This window comes from Tachypleus tridentatus, chromosome 1 (genome assembly GCF_004210375.1).
Source record: "Tachypleus tridentatus isolate NWPU-2018 chromosome 1, ASM421037v1, whole genome shotgun sequence".
In the NCBI taxonomy this organism is placed as follows: domain Eukaryota; kingdom Metazoa; phylum Arthropoda; class Merostomata; order Xiphosura; family Limulidae; genus Tachypleus; species Tachypleus tridentatus.
In genome coordinates this window covers 90915987-90937145 of record NC_134825.1, presented here as the reverse complement: position 1 = coordinate 90937145, position 21159 = coordinate 90915987, and the positions used below count along the sequence as shown (strand labels likewise).

General features: G+C 33.1%; 2 protein-coding genes across 3 annotated transcripts in view; both read right to left on the bottom strand.

The window, feature by feature from the left end:
- The window catches only part of LOC143255423 (dynein axonemal heavy chain 6-like), a 116511-nt gene extending 95367 nt beyond the window's left edge, over window positions 1–21144 (bottom strand). For both annotated transcript variants that reach the window (XM_076511113.1, XM_076511150.1), the window contains exon 1: window positions 21043–21144. The gene's annotated coding sequence lies outside the window, so the exon portion shown is untranslated. The remainder of the gene's footprint in view (window positions 1–21042) is intronic.
- Window positions 1–21159, bottom strand: part of LOC143232694 (uncharacterized) — a 408737-nt gene that overhangs the window by 292859 nt on the left and 94719 nt on the right. The gene's annotated exons all lie outside the window — the stretch shown is intronic.

The following is a 21159-nucleotide window of genomic DNA, read 5'->3' as shown; positions in this document are numbered from 1 at the left end:
AACTAATTTAATTATAAAATGTAATAAAACAATCTTAAATATCACAGATAAATACGTTGATGAACTAATTCCTTAAAACCAAAGATCCAAACTTGAAGTAAATTTGAATCTCATTTAGAACAATGATTTGTCATTGGATAGCTGTGGTCTTGAGTCTCGATATTTAAATTAGAATATAAATTGAATATTTATTGAAGTGTGAGTACAATAAGTATAAAGAACGTCTTTTCCGGGATTCGCTCTGAAGTCAATGTATGTTTTGTGTCAGTAGATTTACTGTTTAATTAGGTACATATCTAGATTATTGTTTAGGTCAATTTGATGTAATCACTTGTCCAATGTGTCTCAGCAGATAAAGTGGGCTCCCAGTTTGAATTCCGTTATTGTGAATTTAATCTCTAGATTTTCTGTCTATGAGTGTCTTATAAGAGAGACAATGAAGTCCCATTATTTGATTATAGTATTTCAAGTATTTGTGACGTATGGTGTGTTGGCTAGCTGCTTTCAAACTAACGACGACTGGTACGCATAGCTTTTGTATCTGTTTTATTGTTTTTGTTGTCGAATTTCGTACGAGCCTAGGGTTATCTTCGCTATCCGTCCCTAATTTTTAAATGAGAGACAAGACACGGGCTACTCTTTATTAATGAATAGTGAGATTGATCGTCACAGTATAATGCTTATAAGGCTGTAATGACACTCATGTTCGATGAGAAGATTCGATCTCGCGACTGTATATTTCAAGTTGTTTTTTTACTCCAGTACCTCAGTGTTGAATTTGAAGGCTTATAATGCTAAAAACTAGATTTCGTTTAGATAGCCCATTGCACAGGTTTATGCTTCACAATAAAAAAACAACCTATATTTCTGAATTCATTGCATGATTACTTAATGGGATCTTAAACTAAATCTGTTAACACTCACGTCACAAAATTCTGATAAAATTTTCGTTGTCGAATCTCTTGCAGTTTTTTCTGCATCTCCCTCACGTTTTAAACTTGAATTTCCAATTGGTGAATATTTTATATCATCGAAGTTTCTTCCTCTCCCAGAATTTCTGTCTTGACAACACTGTGATACCTTGAAACTCTGTCGTTTACGAATTATAATACTGAAGAAAAAAGAAGAATTTAATGTTGATGAACATGTCTATAACTGTAAGTATCAATATATTTGTATCAAAAGTAACATGAGCTAACCGATAAAAAACAGCAATCTTAGTGTAATCTGTCTAACTTCAGTATAATATTATAGTAGTATATTAGTACACTGGCTAACTGACACGTTTCATGGTAAAATTCTCAACTACTTTAATCAACATCGCAGAGTTCCATTCTTAGAGAACAATTTTAAATTATATTCTAGATTAGGGAAAGAGGGTAAGAAATAAAAATTAAATATTAAATGTATATTAAATGAGATGACTGGTGATTAAATAACTCTAACGAACACTGACAATGAGCGGTTAAATCTAAATTGTTTTACCTATTGCAATTACTAGTTAAAAATTTGAGTTTAATTACATAGTTTTAAAACACCACACCTTCCTTATTCGTAAGCCTATTACATGTAAGAAATATTTAATCAGTATAAAACTCGAAAGTGTCATTTGAAGTTTTCTTTATAAGATATCAGTTTCAAAATATTGAAAATAAACCATACAGAGATTGAAATATATCTAAAATGTTACCCTGCTCAACCAATTAGCTATAAACTTGATGGTTAATAACAGTAGAGGAATTTGATCCTATTGGATGCCTCTGTACCTAACAATAAACAAATTAAATCAACAAAAATATTATGCTTACACTAATTAAAGTATTAGAAGTGGTATTTCCACTGTGGCAAACACAAGCGGAGGAGTAAATATATTTTCTATCATGTGTGCTGAAATTAGAATAATATTACCATTGTTCAATACTGATATTTTTTTTCTCAATAAATATTTTCAAACCGCACCAGTTAAGTAATATTTAATTTGTGAAAAACGTTAAATTTCAACTGATTAAAAATTTCAATACCTATAACTGAAGCCAACCAACGAGAATGAAGCACCGAAACCATTTGTTATAAACCTAGTCGTAACTTATGTTAGAAAAAATGTCTCTATTAAATCAGATGTATTGTTTCTTTTTAAAATAAATGTGTCTTACATATACAGATCATTGTTATTTGTTATTTTTTGTTATTTTGAATTTCGCGCAAAGCTACTCGAGGGCTATCTGCGCTGCACAGATCATTGTACAAACATTTATATAAATACTCATTTATGAAGTTTTAACTAAATTTCTTTATGTACCAAATCATAGACGTACGAGGAATTTTTCAGAGGGTTGCTGCACAATTTTTCCTCAATTGAGTTTATATTTTCTGCTTCAGTTTTGCCCGAATTAAAATTAAAAATTTGTCTAAGTGACCGCATGTATTACAAGCTGGAGGTTCTGCACCCTCCGGTCTCCTGCCCGTAAGTTGTGTGCACAATAGTTGAGATTAATCTTAACACGAGAACGGTGTTGGAAGTCCAGTACTTCATATTACTTCCATTTGTTCCGATCCTATTCGGTTTCATTAGCATTATTAGTAGCCGCTGATTAGGTCAGTTTTTGACCATTCACACTTTTCAAATTTTACACAGACTATTTTCTGTATATCGGATACTAATACCAATTTTTAAAGCGACAAAATGAATAAATGTCCATTGTATAGTTACACTGTGACCTTTGAGGATATACTGTGATTTCCACTGCTTCAATCATTTTTCAAATCAAAACAGTTGACGATTTGTAAACTTTTAGCTTATAATCCTTTGTCAGGTAACTGACAAAGAACATCTAAACAAAAACCAGTCAAACCTCTGTTTCAAACAAAATTAGGAATACCAAAGAATAAAATTATAGCAAAATAATTTGTCTAAATAATAGAAACAGATCACTTGTCTGAACTTGGTATAAAGTTCATAGCGTAAGTTGCTTTACTCTCTGTATGAAAAGTGGATAGTATTAAACTACATAAATAACATTACTTGTTAATGTTTGTTTGTTTTGTTTTTGAATTTCGCACAAAGCTACTCGAGGGCTATCTCTGCTAGCCGTCTCTAATTTAGTAGTGTAAGATTAGAGGGAAGGCAGCTAGTCATCACCACCCACCGCCAACTCTTGTTGGGCTACTCTTTTGCCAACGAATAGTGGGATTGAACATTACATTATAACGCCCCCACGCCTGAAAGGGCGAGCATGTTTGACGCGATTGGGATGCAAACCCGCAACCCTCACATTACGAGTCGCACGCTTTAACACGCTTGGCTATGCCGGGCCACTTGTTAATGATACTGACTAGAAGTTCTAAAGCTATTTGAAAGCTGAGATAAAGTCGTTCATAGTGTGATTATAAGTATCTGATAAAACTTACGTTTACATGCATCTCGTGAAGAAACTCCATGGTTTATGAATCGTCTTTCTGGACATGCCGAACATTTGTAAGACCCAAAATAATCACTGTAATGGTCCTTGGAACAGGAGACACATTCTTCTTGGTTTTTACTTCTGAACTGTCCAGGAGAGCACGAAACAAAAAGAAAGTAATAATTTTTAACTTATATATTTAACCAAATTCTACACACCAAAAAGTTGATAAAACAAGGAAATTAAATCATGTAACAGAATCAACACAAGCTCTTATTAAATCATGAAACAGAATCAACACAAGCTCTTATTAAATCATGAAACAGAATCAACACAAGCTCTTATTAAATCATGCAACAGAATCAACACAAGCTCTTATTAAATCATGTGACAGAATCAACACAAGTTCTTAAACATTTAGTTTTATAGATAAATATTTTAGAGTATTTATACGTTTACTGTAAGAGCTGCTTTTTTAATATATGTCCCAAAAGAATTATCAGACATCTTGAAACGAATAGAAAAAAAAAAAATAGTGAAGAGCAACTTGAAACAGTGTATATATATATATATGTGTGTGTGTGTGAAAAATATAGTTTTATGTATTCTAAATTGATTTAGTTTTATTAACTTAAAAATATTACATAAAAACACACAAATATAAATTTAAAATACTGGTTTCGTATCTTAAACGATATTCTAGAGTTTCCACAATGAGGCACTCTCTGGTAAGCTCCTTAAAAATGAAAGCATTTTCCAATATTTTTCATGCAAAAGGTTTATATATGTTTCAAATTCACTCTGTTTTAAACTATGAACTAGTATGGTTTAAAAATTACTAATTAATAAAATAATTGCCATAATTTAGTTTGTTTGGAATTAAGCACAAAGGTACACATTAGGTAGAGAAAATGGATATTATTTTCAAAATCTATGAAACTGAATTATAGGAAATCATGGCACTTAACATGCTACTGCCCTTGGAAATCTAACAAACACAATCTCTTAGTTTTCTTGTCCTAGAATAATGCCAGTTTTCATAGCTAATATATTTCAACATGTATATTGGGATATTTGGTTTTTGAGCTATTAATGTGAATCTAGTTATCACTGTAGTGGGCTGTATTGTTTTCACTGGCCGGCTACTTCAATGAACGGATGCTGGGTGAAAAATAAAAAAAAACATTTGTTTAACAAAAGTGCTTATTATACATCACATACAGTTTGTTTAATTAGTCTTTTTGTACAGTACTGTGTGAAAGTGTTAGAACAAAAGAATCAATGATGACGATATATATATTTAGGACAAAAGAATATTTTGTCATTCTTTCCATTTTATGGGCTAATTCTTTCATGTAATTACTGATTTTAACAATTAAATGAACCAGGGTAAGAATATTATTATTTTTTTAGAATTCCCTACACTTGTACCTTGGACATGTCATAATGGTTCTGTTTGAATGAATATAGTGATAAAATTCAAGACCTGAAACAAATGTCATGGTATTGCATGCAATGTATTAACTATGTAAAATGAAGCTAGCATATTGTACCAAAATATACTAGAAGGAATCAATTTCATAGCAATCCACAAATAAATCTTGATAAAAACAGTAATAACACATATACGATGTTATCTTGTCATTCCACACCAAAAAGTCCGAGAATTGTCAGGAGGGCAGAGAGTTTGCATAAAAACTTTACGTGATGCTAGTTGGTCTCTCTATCAAATTTATCTGTAGTAGTCTTAGGAGGCTGACCGCCACTGGTCTCAAGCATGGCATAAATGCCAAATGATAGAAAAGTGTCCAGAGCTACAGTATCAAAAAGATTCGATGATAATGAAATATTTGATCGTATAACCTTTACTTTCTTCTCCTACTATTGTTAAGATACTGTACTGCTGATAATTGGAAAGAAGTGATATGAATAAATGAGTCCTTGTTTGAAATAGCTAGTTCAAAGTGCACGTTGGACGTCCCGTGGAAGAAAGGCGAAAAATACTTACTTCAATGCATAGCACCTATGATAGAGCAGAGGAGAGACATTGTGATAGTTTAGGAGTATTCTTCTGCTGAGGTGACAAGAGATTCATGCAAACTATATGGAATAATGATGGACCAATGCAAGTACCACCAGATTTTAATTCATCATGGTGGACCAAGTGCTTTGCTAATTATTGGTAATGAAGATAATGACCACAAACAGTCATCCTACCTATGCAGAAATTAATCAGCTGAGAGATACGCTGCTGGAGTCATTCAAATGATACAGTGGTTCCCAAAGAGCCCCGATTTTAATCCAATTGATCAGATCTGGGACTTAATAGTTACTTCCAATGTAACTATATAGAAGTGTATTCGACATATTTCAAGTAAAATCCCAAAGAAAACTGTAATTAAACGTCTTTTAACAATGCGTGAAAGACTTTCCATGGTTATTAAAGCAAAAGGGTGACACAGCAAATATTCACTGTTTGTTGAACTCAAGCACTCTCACTAAATTTCTCTTGCACTAAATGTGAAGAATAATAAAATATTGATGTTTTACTTGTGATTTACTTTCAGATGTTCTTTGAAAGTAGCCTAAAATCTGATTTTTGACTTTGTTCTAACACATTTGCGCAGTACTATAAGATGGACTTGCATGTAACTAAATATTTTTTAGAGTAAAAATTAATATCTTATGGAATTATGAATATTACAAAATAAATAAATATCACACAATGAGATGGTGCCATAATAAGCTGAAGTTTTCACAAGATAAGATGAACAGCCACATATAACAACGAATTCCTACATTTAATGATACTGCTATTTTGGTGTATGTGATGAGGATAATAGTTTCAAATCAAACAAAAATAGACTAGTAAAATAATAGTAATTTATACCACACCTCTAAGAGTTCAGAAGCAGTGTATAGTTTATTTACGTCCACTTCTAGACTCCTGTCCAGGAAGTCTCGAAACACTGGAGACAGGTTATCTTCATTCTCAATGTTTGGTTTTCCATTTTTTTATAATAAATCAAATACCTGAAAAAGAGTGTGACTTGATGACTAAATCAATAACCTAACTTAACAGCGTGTACAAATATTTGGATAATCCTTCCTAATAATGTCTAAATATCACTAGAGGTATACCTTTATACTAGTTAAATAACACGGGTGAATTATCTAGTGTGTTTGTGTTTGCTTATAGGGGGTTAACAAAATGGTAGTGATACTATTGCAAAAAATACTATAGTTTAAGAAGTTGAAATATAATAATATAATGTGTACATTCCACAACGTTCAATAATTAATTGTTTGTTACTGTATACAGTTTTGTCAAATGTTCATTGTTGCTGTGATTGTTCCACAATTCATCATTATCTTCAATACATCTTCATGTTTGAATAATGTGAACAGTCTTGTTTTTGTCTTTATTACAGCTATTCCCCGTAGTTGGTGAAAGACATTCTCGACAAAACATACGATTGTGTTTATGTAGCTTTTACGAATTTGGGTAATTACTGGTTACCAACATTTACCATGTCACTATGTTCCTCATAATAAGGAGGTTGACTATTGACTATTTCAATGCCTGTTATACCAAGGGACCAAATGTCAACCTCAAATCCATACTCTATCCTTCTTACTAATTTTGGAGCCATCCAGTGACGAGTTCCAACCAATGATGTTCGCTTATTTTGTTCTGGGGTGAGCTGAACACTTGTTCCAAAATCAGCTATATGATGGAAAGAAACAAAAATAAAGTTACCATATGAGGGAAAAAAGAAAACATAAATAACTTGTAAATAACTGCCAGTCAGCCTAACAAAACTAGCTTAACTCTAATTCAGTTTCCTTCTGCTCTTATTGCAAATTTTGACTATAAAATAGAAATATGTAATCATCCATATGCACGAATAAAACTTGTCAGTAAACAGAAAGGTGATAGAAATTCTGTATTTGTATGTATGTTTCTTGCTTAGTTACAGAACAAATAGTATTTAATGATGTATTTTTTGAAAATGTCAAATCCAACTAAATATACAATTTGTTTTATAACTACCAAATACCTAAATCCAACACTTAAAAATACAGTCTGAAAGTGAAATTATTTCCTTTTTTGCAATCGATTTGCCACAAATTTCCTTTTCTTTATTCACATGCATCATGCATTTATAAACATTTAGGTATGAAATCAGAAAATAATTTATGATAATTTCTTGCAACGATGTGGGCGAGGAGTTCATTTGACATAGATTGTACTGCTGCTAGTAAGCATACATAAAATCTGCCTTTTATGTCAAGTTACAATCCTATTGATTAACTGCACAATAAGTAGCTGTGTTACATAGTTAGATTTATTTTATTATAAGTTGTAAGCTTACAGAAAAAATGAATTAAGGTTTAAAAATATTCAGTGCTTTATAGAGCTAGAAAAAGTCTATTTTTCGTTAGGAATTATTTCTGAATAATATTTTCCAAATTTGACATTGAAGTAAAACGAAAAAAATAAAGAACCAAGTGTAAAATAAAAATATGAAATATAACAGCAACTATTTATATTAATAAAAGAAAACATGGATGTATTCTCTTAGAAATCAATTTAGAAAATGTATCAAGTTATAAAATGTACATATTTTGTACTTAACGTGAGAACTGGATACTTACGGGTATGTATTTTATGTTGATAAGTAAGTTATTTTTATATAATCAAGTAACCCACTGATATCATGTGATGTTTCAACATCTTCATAATATATATACAATTTCAAGTAATCTATGTTAACAAGAAACTGTTACAAACAAGCTAAAATACTTATAAATGCTTGTGTTTACTAAGTCATTATATGTCTAAACACTTACCTAGTTTTATGGTCCAATCCTTCCCAAGTAAAATGTTGTCACTTTTAATATCTCTATGAACTATGTTGTTGAGATGAAGAAATTGTATTACCTGGAGTATCTAAATGAAATATGAATTTATTTCAAAGTTAAATGTTTTAAGAGAGAAGCGTAATTTTAATTCAGAGTGCTTGTTGTATTCAATATATGTATGTATTTCTTGTGATAGTTGGAGACAACAAGACAAAAATTAACTAAAACAAAAAATATCAAAGTTTCTGTGCATTAATAACTACCAGAATTACTTTCATCATGTTATTAGGCTGATATATTGATTGTTTTAACATCTGTTGCCAAGAGGTAAAGGTTCTTACTAACACTGACATCCAACATAAAACTGGCCATGGGCTTTGTAAGTTGACACCCACAACCTTGAGTGACTACCCCTGGGTAAGTTTAAACTTAAATCATTTCTGAATTATGGTGTTTGCTGTTATGTCACCAATGTTTTTAATGAAAAATGAAGTTCTTTCATATTTTCCATTTTTATTATTTATATATTTTATTTTATATTTACAGTACAATATTAAGCTATAGTTTTGTTGCTAAGCAACATGACAATTCTATATATTAGATGTTATACGAACGAATGCACCCAGCAACTGTTTTGTTTTCAGGTTGATATATTCTGTGTGACGGAGGTGGACTGGCCATTGTGCAAAGGCACATGGGCTTCCTTGCATGAAATTCATAGGTCACATATGACTCTGATTGCTGGTGGGATGGTATGAGCCCCATCTCATAATAAAATGAAATGACCCCCAAAAAAAGAGTCTCAGACTACTTCTGCTACATGACTATGTGATTGTAGATATTCTGAGCCTATTTCAGCATAAAACTACAACCTATATAGTTTTTTTGCTCAGCAATATGACATATAACTCATTATTGAAAAACATCTTCACCAAAATATATTGACAATTTCATTACGTGAAGTTGTTACACATGGTATCACTTCTTTTCTACGTGGTTTTTTTGCTACCTTTCCTTTCCACATTAAAAAGATGCATACACAGGTGTATACATACTAGTACCCAGATGCACACCATCGAGATCCACTTAGTAAGGGTGTAATATTTCACATTTCAATGTTCTTTCCTTTTGGAGCTATGGTGGCCACACGTATAAAAAATTACACACCATTTTATTATTGTAGATAAACAATGTTTAGCATAATATTGCTTGCACAACATACACAGTAGATTTTGCATGTTTTCATGTAATCTTGAAAGACTAGACTGTTGCCTGCAATAGTTTTTAAATACGTTCTCTTGATAACTTTAATTAGTTTTGTGATTTTCGATAAAATCAATTCTATAATTGTAAATTTTTCATCCACTTTCATGCCAAACCACTTTGTAAGTTTATACAGTATGAATTTCATTTGAACTATCAGTTTTTTCTTAATGTTACTCTATTTTGAAATTAACAGCTGGTACGATAGAAGATTAAAAAGGTGCTATGCATTTAATATCACAGGTATAAATTTCTTGCGATATTTAGTGCAGTTAAAATTCCCAATTGTAAATTAATAATAGTTTTTGTACACTTATTGAAAATGCGCTTCATATAATGCACTGGAAGTGAAACTTTCTGTAACTCTAGAAAGAACTATACTGAGTTTACGCTAGATAGAACTTCATTATTATTCTCTGAAATGTTATTTGAAATGTGTTATCTCTCGAGAAATGAAAGTCTATGGAAGCAAGTATTCAGAGTTTTGACAAGGAATTGCGATGACTAGTGAACAAACTTTAAAATAAATTACAATCACCAGATCTCTTCTATATAAAAAAACTCTTAATAGTTACTAATAACAATCAATATAACATACTTCTTTACATACTACTGCTATTTCATTTTCATAAAGACAGATTTTGGCAAGAACAAAAGTCATACAGCCAACTGCTAAATATTCCATTATTACCTAAAGAAACAAAGTTTACAATTTCACTTACATTTTGTTTTTTAATGAAATTATACTTAACAATGATACAAAATAATTTATTTTTCCTATTTTAAGTTTCTGTCAGTAATCATATATTTAACAAAACAGAAAAGTTCTTCAAACAATCGTTCATGAAGTAGGAACTGCACTAACATCAGTTCTTTAACATTTTTTAAGTATGAGATTTTTATTGTCTAGAAACATTTGTGGTTCAGAAAAAATATATTAACTCAGTTTCAAGTGTTAAGAAAGTGTGAATTAGCAAAGACCACTTTTCTAGATTTTAGTTACTTCTTCAATTTCTAACTTTTATTTTTCTACCTCAAAAGATGTTATACATTTTTTTGAAAAACGCTCTTTAATATATTGGTAACTAAAGCTGTAATCCGATTCCCAACATTTATAAAATATTAACTTGGACTGTATTTTGTGTGAGAAACTGGAAATTTAATATTTATTGTATTACACACTAAACAATGTTTACAATTTTGTAAGTAATGCTAAATTTGAGGGTATTGTATAGGATGCTAATAATTTAACAAACTCAACCTTTCTTGAATAAAATAATTTCAACAACCACGTATAAAACTTTGTGTGTGAAACATATCAGGAAGATGAATCAAGCATAGTAAAAACTACAGAGTTCTGGTAAGAGATAACATACTGATAGAAGCTTAGAATGGAAATATAAAGTTATTGTGTCAGAAGCAAATGTGGCTGCAACCTCCCACACTAAAACTATCACGTATTATTTATAACTATAACTTAAACAAAGCAGACCTCTGAGAGTGATATGTAAAAATATTTTTAAACTTCTAGGGTTGCTTGAAATTGACCACTTAATTAAATAAAAACAGTACGTTAACCTACACTATAACAGGTAAGATTAAAAACAGAAGAGAATTAACATGTATGTAACACTAACAACACTAACCCAGAGTTCATCACCATCAAGAAAGTTATCCAAATAGTTGACTATATTTGGATGTTTATATTTCAGCATTATTAAAAGTTCGGTGATGACAAGCTCTTTTCTGGGTTGCTTGGTTACATTAATTTTGTTAATAGCAACTTCCATCCCAGTCTCAGTAGCTATGGCTGCATAGACAGTTCCTGAAACACTAAAACAATAAAAGAAAGCACACCATGTAAAAAAAATTTTGCTTTTTCTTGTTCCTGGAAAAAAAGTGTTATATCTCAATTGTTTATGCCTAATGTAAATGGAAAAGACCTATTTTTCTCTTCAAACTTTGCTTTTGTGACCTGGGTAATGAAATTTTCAAATTTACCCATTTTTCAGAACATTCAAGACAGATTCAGTGCTGAGTAGTTGATAGAGAATTTTCTCGAACTTTCTAGAATGTTGTAAGAATTCCGAGAATTTACAAGAACCTTTTGGAATTTTCTAGAACTTTCCCTAGTAATATATATACAGCGGCTCACCACTTCAGTTTAGTTCTAGCTGCCTAAGTGAACACATAGACCTATCTGATTTTATCAGAAATGACATCAAGAAGCTGTAAGCACTCTATAGACGTATTCTGCTATGCATGTGGCTAGTTTAACAAGACAAGAGCGAAAACGTACTCTATGACAGCATCTGTTAAAATGTGTGAAGTCTACAAGGCATATTTCTGCATGTCTGTCGGGGATCAAGACAAACCCTGGGCACCTCATTTTACATGCAAGCACTGCAAAAAACTCTAGAAAGTAAGATGTACAATTTTTGCTTGTTTGAATAGTAAAATTTTATAATATACAAATTTTAGACCTTATAAAATTTAAATATATTTTAATTTATTTTTTAATTTCCAATAGCACAGAAAAATATCACATATAAAATGTTTTGCATGAACCTCTTACGCATTAGTTGTGGATGATATAAATTTATTCTTCATAATAATTTTATTTTGATTTTTTGCAGGATGGTACAGAGGGGAAAAGAGAGCCATGGAGTTCATTATTTCAAGAATTTGGCGTGAACCCACTGACCACTCAAGCAACTGCTACTTCTGCATGGTGGACCCTTACAAACGTCGGGTTGGTAAGAATGCATCTGCTATCATGTATCCGAATCCTCCATCATCCATCCCCTCAGTGTAGCCATCTTCAGAAGAGAGCAGCAAATCAGAAGAAGAGGTAGACGTTGAAGATCCGGATTGTAATTTCAGAGGCACAGCTGGTGAGAGACTTGATCAGAGGCCTTGGTCTAACAAAGTCGAATGCCAAGACAATATTTGAGGGCTGATACGTTAAAGTGATTTACATTAGAGTCGCAAGTCTTGAAAAACTACTCACTTCTAAACATTTTTGTGTAACTTTAATAGAAATACATGTAGATTCATATGTTGTTTCATTCAGACCTTATGAAAATGAAAATGTGTAAATTTGTCTGTTTTTACATAGAAATTACGTTTATTTCATTATTCAGGTCACAAAAGCAAAGTTTGAAGTAAATAATGGCCATTTTCTGTACTTTTACAACATAAGCAATTAAGAAGTAACACATACTATCCAGGAACAAAATTTGTGTTACATAATGGTATCATTAGAATTTGTAATGTGCTATTACATGAACATACAACTGCAAAACATACACATACAACTGATAAAATTATTGTCCCTTTTAAAAAAGTAACGGATTATCATATGTTTCTTGTCTTATATTTTTGTAAGGTGATAAAACTGTATATTTTCCTTGTAAGTTTATTATACAGCAGTTAAAAAATTCTGGACAATTATTTTTAATTATACAAATTCTACAATAAAATACTGATAAAAATAAATGGTACATAATATTCACACAAGTAAGCACCATTCCTTCAAGTTGCATTAATAATCTTTCGGAAGTGTGTTTAGCCGTTAGATTCACAATGTCCTTTGAAAGTTCCTTGGAAATAATATAATTCTACACTGTTATTTTATACTTCATAATTTGTCAAATCTCCCCTTTAAATCAAAACGCACAATTATTTAGTTACACATGTTTAGCACTTTCTGAGTTATGCAACTATTTTTGCTGGGACTGAAATAATTGTTCTTGAATACAAACTTTTGTTGATGTCACCTGTTTTTGGGTGAGGTGAATCAAATTGCCAACTCTACTTTTTTCATTCCTTTGTAGGTTTGAAAAGGCCAAAATGTTTCTAGTATTCAACATTTCTATATTTTGTGATTTAAATACATCAGGATTACCATTTTACCCACTGGTTAATCTGCATATTTATTTTCCCTCTGCATAAAATATTGTATAATATTGCGATGAAAGCTATAATTTTCTGTTCTGAAAATGTGTTTCCGACAAGTACTTATCCCCTTTTATTCATTCAGTTCTGCCCTCTATATGCAATGCTTATTTTCACGCATGTCACGAGCTTTCTGCCTCTCCTCCACTGTAAATTACTCATTAAAATTATCATGCGACAACCTTCCGCCAGTGAACGTACTAGATATTATTGTTACGCTTAAGTTTTTTTTCTGTTTAATTCTACCAGGTATCACTTTGAGTTCTGCTATAATTTGGAAGCATCAGGTTTTACTGAATAGGAAATGTAGGAAGTGCGAAATGAGGCAAGAACCTATCGGAAAATTACAACTTACTTCTGACACAGTATATTACATCCTATCACAAATGTAGATCCTTGAAAATGAAAGGTCCACCTTTCAAAAGTGTTCGAGTTATAAGGGTTTCTATTTCAGTTTTATCAAGATTTCTTAGACCTACGTATTTTTAGCACATCATGAATAGCTAGAATCCCACATTGAACAGGTGGAGGAACCAATGTGAAAGAGGAAAAGAAACTTCCATCAAAATCATCCAAAGATCATATCTAGAGACAAGAATTAGGTTCGAAGTACTGATGTGTGAGCCAGTACTACGTTTGGATCTGGTATACTCTTAATCCATCCAGGAAAGGTGTGGTAGATACGAGCGGTAAATCAGAGGATATAATGCAGGTGGGTGTAGAGTGGCTAGAGTGTAACAGACCGCACTGAGCAAGCGAACTATATCCAAAACCCATGCTTCTGGGAGCCGACATCCATGCTGTGGAAGGATGATGATCATACTGTCTTCACCTGAAGTTCAAAAGACTGAGAGGATCTCGAACTACCCTGACTTCAGAACAGGGCATATTTTAATGTGTAAAATGATATATCAATCTGGGAATCCAATATCTAGTCTTCATAAAATGTCTACCACAGAGAAATTAACTATCTCGAGAGTAAAACTGACTAGAACCAACCCAGGTGCAGTAACATCCTCGGAATAAGATACATCGATTGAGAGGAGAAGATAAGAAACTGTAACATTTCTAAGCACCTCTACTACGACCCACGACACAGATGGAGTATATACATACTTGAGGGAGGAAGATCGACATCTGTAATACACGTGTGAGGACTTTGTGTTTGTTTTACTTTAAATCCAAAACTCAACAATTGGCAAGTGGCATTAAGGTGTGGGTAGGATGAGGGATCCAAATTTAAGGGATCAACTGAAATTTGACGTCTTACTTCTTTGGTTTTTGTACGCTTTAATGAAGAGGTTATCATGCCTCCCTCAGCAGCAGAACACCACCACCCTACTCTGCAGTGAATGATATTTCTATATGGAATTTTTAAGTCATTAAATCATTAAAAAGTATGTCTCTACAGTCCACCACCCCACCAGCTTGGAACTCGAATGTAGTAAGGACTCTCAATCTCCACTAGAAGAAAAGGGAGGCGCATAATTCACAGTGGAGAGTCTAAAGGAACAATAACACCTAAAACAGTAGAATGGATGACCATGAAAACCCTATTTTTAAAAGCAAACCAAAATGATTTACTCAACACAAGGCATGGTAGGGATGGACAGCTATCCCATTGATCTTTAGCCAAGTAGTCCATGAGTGGTATGGTCAGAGACGAGCGTATTTGTAAAGAAATTCCATCGTGAGGAAAACATTCAAGTGATCTTTCTAACAGTATGGTGGCCCAGCATAGCCAGGTGGTCGAGGTACAGAACTCGTAATCTAAGGGTCGCAGGTTCGAATCCCCGTCACACCAAACATGCTCACCCTTTCAGCCGTGGGGGCGTTATAATGTGACATTCAATCCCACTATTTGTTGGTAAAATAGTAGCCCAAGAGTTAGCAGTGGGTGGTGATGTCTAGCTGTTTTCCTTCTATCTAGTCTTACACTGCTAAATTAGGGACGGCTAGCGCAGATAGCCCTCGTGTAAATTTGCGCGAAATTCAAAACAAGCCAAACCAGTCCAACAGTATGCAAGTCAATATGGTTGATCAATGTGGATTTCATACGTTAAAGAAACTCTTGTCAGGTACAATTAGTTACAAAGTGGGACTTATACAATAAGATTTACCTTGAAAAAGGAAATAAAGTTCCTGAAAAATTAAATAAGAATAAAAAAAACTCACTAGTCAAAGTCACATGGAAATTTGATGAATGACTACATGTGGAATTCGATAGTCCAAAGAGGAAGAAATGCGATACTATGAAAATAGTGGGAGATTAACGTATTATGAATAGTCCACATGCCCGACTGAAGAAGTTCCTCTAGAGAATAAGAAAAATGAAACGACAGAAAAAAAGTAAGTTGTCAGATTTAATGAGAATACATCTGGAACAAACTACGAGAGGACAACGAAAGAAAGGAATAAGCCATTTAAAACAAAAGGTAAAACCCACTTGATAAGTGTAGAATGTTTGTTTGTTTGTTTTGGAATTTCGCACAAAGCTACTCGAGGGCTATCTGTGCTAGCCGTCCCTAATTTAGCAGTGTAAGACTAGAGGGAAGGCAGCTAGTCATCACCACCCACCGCCAACTCTTGGGCTACTCTTTTTACCAACGAATAGTGGGATTGACCGTCACATTATAACGCCCCCCACGGCTGGGAGGGCGAGCATGTTTGGCGCGACGCGGGCTCGAACCCGCGACCCTCGGATTACGAGTCGCATGCCTTACGCGCTTGGCCATGCCAGGCCGATAAGTGTAGAAAGAGAAATATCACAAACAGAGTATGGTTGGAAAGGGTTAGAGAGGCTGGAAGGAAAATCACAGATAGAAACCATGTGGCAATGTAACACTGAAGAGCACGCACAGGAAAAGTCTTTCTGATTCACACGTAAAATAAAAATAAAAAAACGAAAGGAAGATAAATCAGTGAAAAGTAGAGTAAACTCTCCCTAGTCTTTTAGATTTTGGAAAATAAAGAGCAATTCAAATAAAGAAGAAGATATGTAGGATGATAAAGAAGAAAAGCATGTAAAATAAGCAAAGAAAATGTTAATTTAACTACTGTCGACAGTAAAGCTGAGGCTACACCGATCGACAATGTAATAGAAAATAAAAATCATAACGAGTAGTAGCATAAGTAATCACAAACCCACCCTGGATATTGAAACAATCACCAACTCAGAACGTGAGGAAGTTAGTTCTGACGACCAAGGATTCACACTTGTGAAGACTAGAAGTCAGAATAAACAAGAAAAACAAGCACTAACAAACATAAATACAAGTACAGAAACACATTAAAAATGACAAGTTAAGTTACCGAAATACGCCATACAAAGTATTCCAGGAACTTACAACTAGAAAGGGAAATTTACAGGTGTAAACTTAAGACATACATTACTAACATTAAGCGTCTGGCCCACGGCGGGGTTCTACTTCAAGGACAGGAACTTGCTGACCTAAATAGATTGTTAAAAGAATGGCCTTCAGACGCTTTTAAAACAGGTCACATTACCATACACTTGCCTGGAGCAAGGTCAACACCCAGATCTTTCATAATTCGGGGGGTTGCACCACTCCATCGACATAGAAGACAACTAAAAATGCCAACAAACTTAATTAAAGTAATTACAGACAACACTCACAGACAAACTAAAACACCGTCAGCGGTAGTAACACAGTGTTACCAATGCCAAAGGTTTGCACAAGTAGAAGCAGCATGCCAAGCAACTACGCGTTGTGTAGGCTGTGGACAAAATCACCACATATCGTAATGCACGAAACAAAACCTCAAACCTAAATGCTGTAACTATGGGGAAGAACACACGGCAAACTATAACGGATGCCAAAAATACAAATCAACTAAGACACACTTATACGAACTTAAAAACCCAAACACGCACAAGCACAGACACACATAATCCAAGAACAAAATCAACTACCTCTCAAAAATCAGAAAACACAATCTGCACCACAAACACACGAGTAAACTCACATGCAGTAGTAGAGAAAAACATCACACAGTCAGGAAAAAACCACCAAAAATTAGTGAAGATTTACCTAAAACAACTAAAGTCACACACAAAACCACACCTATGAATATTGAAAACACATTGACTAATGCCATTATATCTACTTTCTCTGAAATAATGGCTGAATACACAAACCCAAATAATGAAAACAGTTTAACAGACATAATTATTAAAATAATTATGAAAAACATCCAAAAATACCTACCACAAATTTTAACATATATCACGAACTCTGTCAACCATGGATACATTCAGAGTACTACACATCAATATCCAAGGTGCTATTGTTTCCAAGAAATATGAGATTGAAGATATAACCAACACCATAAAACCAGATGTCTTTGTAATTAGTGAAATAGCCCTTTATAACTACCACAGATTTAAAATAAAAGGATACTCAATCATCAGACAAGATAGGAAGGATAAGAGAGATCCAAACAGAGGAATATTATTACTGTATAAAACTGAACTTATAGTTCAGGAACTAAGAATGCCTTCCTCTAATGAATCAGTAATAATAAACGTAAGAACTCAAAATAATACTGAAGTAACAGTGGTGGGCATTTATTGCTCGCCGAGCAAATTATCAGATTCTAATCTTTTACATTCCATATATAACCACAATCCCAATATAGTAATTATAGGAAATTTAAATAGTAAACATATCACATTCAACTGTAGCTGTACAAACCCAAATGGTAAAATATCTCGTACACACATAGCACCAGTGAAATACTGGACTTCTGTGTTCGTCAGAATATGGGTAAGCATATCGACTCGTAATCCAAGGGTTGCGGGTTCGAATCCCGGTCGCACCAAACATGCTCGCCCTTTCAGCCGTGGGGGCGTTATAATTTGACGGTCAATCCCACTAATCGTTGGTGAAAGAGTAGGCCAAGAGTTGATGGTGTGTGGTGATGACTAAATGCCTTCTCTCTAGTCTTACACTGCTGAATTAGGGACGGCTAGAACAGATAGTCCTATAGTTGCTTTACGCAAAATTTAAAACAAACAAATCGTTACGATATAGATAGTGACCACCTTCCAGTCTTGTGTATCTTCAATCTCACCCCCACTTAAACAAAATTAAAGTAAAAGATAAATTAAATTGTAAAAAAGCTAATTGGCTACTATTTCAATCAGTCATAGACCAATTTTTGCCAAATTTTGCCGGACGCATCAGATATAGATGTATATAGTGATATAATCTCTGAGTGCCTAAAACATGCAGCCAACAGCTAAATACCAAAACAAAAACACTTCACATCAAGAAATAATACATTTAATAAAAGAAAGAAGAAAACTACGCATATAGCACATACAGAATCGAAACCCAACACTAAAAACACAAATAAACACTATAAGAAGTAAAATAAGACATCAAATCCGACAACAAAAACAAGACAGTTGGGACACCTGCTCACAATTAAATCACAAAAAAGATCCAAAACAATTCTGGACACTCTTGAAAAGATATACTAACACAGGAAAAACAAGCAAAGAGTACCCACTACTCAAATTACATGGCAAAACAGCTTACGGTAACATAGAAAAAGCGGAGATATAATGACCACGTTCAAAACACACCATGAACCAGACATGAACAGATACTTCAATAATAAAGTCAATAACTTCATTGAACAGAACAAAACCATATACATGGCAAAATTTCCAGTAAACACATTAATAAGACCAGAGAAAACAAAAGACTGGAGCAGTCATCAACTAATAAAAGATATAACAGTAACGGAAGTATGAATATCCATCAAAAACACAAAAAAACAAAGCTCCTGGAGAAGATGGTATACAAGCTATTCTAAAACATGGTACTCAGAAATTATATGAACACCTAACAGCCTTACTTAATTTATCATTATTAGCCGGATATATCTCTGTTTCTTGGAAGGAAGCAGTAATATTAATGTTCCAGAAAAAGCAAAGAAACCAAATAATTACCGCCCAATTAGCCTAACCAGTTGCATCGGCAAAATTTTAGAAAGAATAATTAGTAACCAAATATCTATATACTTAGAAGTAAGTTCAAAATTATCCGAAATTCCAAACGGATTTAGAAAATACAGACAAACTACAGACCATCTGATCAGATTAACAGAACCAATTACAGACAGCTTTAACAAAAACGAATGTACTGTAGCTTGCTTTCTCGACATTGAGAAGTCATTGAGAAAGCATTTGACATGGTGTGTCGTAACGGATTACGCCATTGGTTAATGGAAATGGATTTACTCCAGGGAATTATTCGCTGGCTATCTAACATCCTAGACAATCGAACGTGTAAAGTAGATGTGAATGGGGCCCACTCAGGGTTCTTTTCACCTGAGGCAGGAGTCCCACAGGGAGGGGTAGTTAGCCCTTTATTATTTATCATGTATGTGAGTAATATGCCACTGTCGGACCTAAATTTAGGTTTTGGATCACAATTTACTGACGATGTGTAGCGGTCTGAAAAAGTGCCCCACTCCTTCAATTGCAGCAACAATCCTCTAACCAGTTCTAAATAATATAGAAGAATACTGACAAATATAGTATAAAAATAGACATTCCGAAAACCCAAGTAATACGAAACAGCAGATTAAATAAACTGAAAAAATATCCACCAAAGTTATATATGAATGGATCACTTTTACAGACTGCTACTTCTGCTAAATGTTTTATGATTAACTTATGATACCAAATTAACGTGGATACAGCATACAAACAACATCCTGATTAGAATCTGGAAAAGAGCAAATTACGCAAGAAGTCTTTGAGGTAAAAATCAAGGTACATCACCTGATAATATAATAAAAATCTACAAAACATACATTAGACCTATAATAGAATACGCATGTCCTACCTGGATAAACATAACACAAAAACAATTACATGAACTACAAAAAGTACAAAATTCAATCTTAACTTCAGCCTATAAAGTACCACGTTGCACTTCATCCATATTCATGCAAAATATGCAAACACAGATACAACATCTGTAAGTCTCTTGCATAATGCACTAAATTATTTTAATAAAAATTGGCATAAAAATGTTTTAATGTGTGATCTCGACAGATACTACGTACATGATGAACATAGTCCTAAGTACCTCTCTCCTATAAATATATATTTAAGAAATATAAATCAAGCTGGCCACCATACACTAAACACTTAAAACTGGTTTTATTTCTTTTTTATTTTCCTTTCTTTTTAATTAATTTATTATTATTATTATTTTATTTTTCCGATAAATATATATGGAAAAAGGAATATATATCTAGATATATATATATATATAAGTGGAAAAAGAAAAGAAAATATATATATACGAATAAAAAAATAAAAATGGAATAAAAGAGGAAAAAAATAATAAATGAATAAAAGGAAAAAAAGGACAAATACAATACATGGACATTGCCCTGAAAAGGGCCGGAGCACTGTGGGATACTCTGGTCCAAAAGCATTTCAACAACAACAAATTCTTACTAGTAGGTCTTGTGCACCTGACCCTCCTGGGTATTCAAAAATTAAACATACCTAAATATCAACATAGAAGAAGCGAAGCATGACATTTTCTGATCAGGCAGTCGATCAGTGAAATAGAAACTCCCTCTTTTACAGTTATTAGATATGTCGAATATTTCTAGCAATTCC